At 34.7% G+C, this 987-nt stretch overlaps 1 protein-coding gene across 1 annotated transcript in view; it reads left to right on the forward strand.

Moving 5' to 3' along the window:
• The window catches only part of LOC107577355 (protein Wnt-11-like), a 12824-nt gene continuing 11837 nt past the window's right edge, over positions 1-987 (forward strand). Inside the window, exon 1 of the mRNA XM_016263440.1 lies at positions 1-213. The gene's annotated coding sequence lies outside the window, so the exon portion shown is untranslated. The remainder of the gene's footprint in view (positions 214-987) is intronic.

The raw sequence follows: 987 nt of genomic DNA on the forward strand, positions 1-987 counted from the left end.
GCGCGCGAGCAGCACAGCACCGCAAAATCAACACACATCTCTTTATCAGTGGACAGTTGCATGATGCGTTCTCATTCGGACTTCACAAAAACGGATTAACCCACATTTAGACCTTTGGCTAGAGAATTTGGGCTGGATTTAAATAAAGCACACTTTTGGATTACTTTGCACAAGGGGCATTTTTGGGGGGGCGTCAATCTCCGTTTGATAAAGGTGAGGATAAAAGTGCTTTCCCATTTATTGTGCGCAAAGTTTCTTAACTTAGTAGGCTACGCTTAATTGCGTCTCTTAACTTATTTACAAAGATGTTTTAGCTTTTAAACATCATCCCTGATGCAATTTCAAGTCAATTGACTGGGCAATAATCTGCAATAGAGCCTACATTGTAGACCACCTAGAGGGGTTATATTGAGTGAACTAATTACATTGAAAGTTTACCTCGTTTCACCCCAAGGCGAAAAAACAAGCGATAAAAGATAAAGTGCAAACTTAGAGAAAGCAAGAGTGAAGAAGCCGTTTTATTGCTTTTGCACAGGCTATATATACACACAATAAAAGACGATCGCTAATATCTTTAAATAGCCGTTATTTATATCTCATATGAGATTTGTTTAATTACATATGTTATATAAGAGCTCTGAAGAAATATTAAACTCTTTGGATTCGTATAGCTGGCCATGCTAATGGTATATAGACTAAAGATAATGCATAGGGTATAAACTACACTGCATTTTGTATTTATTTCTTTATATTTAGTACACTTAAAAATAACACAAACTGAAAATCAGAAAATTGCTGCCTCAAATGTGTTAGTAAAATCAATGTGGTGTCAAAGTTACAATCTGCACTTTGCATTTTGTTATTGATAAAAAATAAATAAAATAAAATAGTAGAAATAAATTTTTGATGCAATAGCTACGTTAATAATTGTAATTGCACTTTTAATTTATAGTTTTCTGGGTGTAGGTCTATAGCCAGAAGGGGGGG

This window comes from Sinocyclocheilus grahami, unplaced genomic scaffold, assembly GCF_001515645.1.
Source record: "Sinocyclocheilus grahami isolate Dianchi unplaced genomic scaffold, SAMN03320097.WGS_v1.1 scaffold32.1, whole genome shotgun sequence".
NCBI lineage: Eukaryota > Metazoa > Chordata > Actinopteri > Cypriniformes > Cyprinidae > Sinocyclocheilus > Sinocyclocheilus grahami.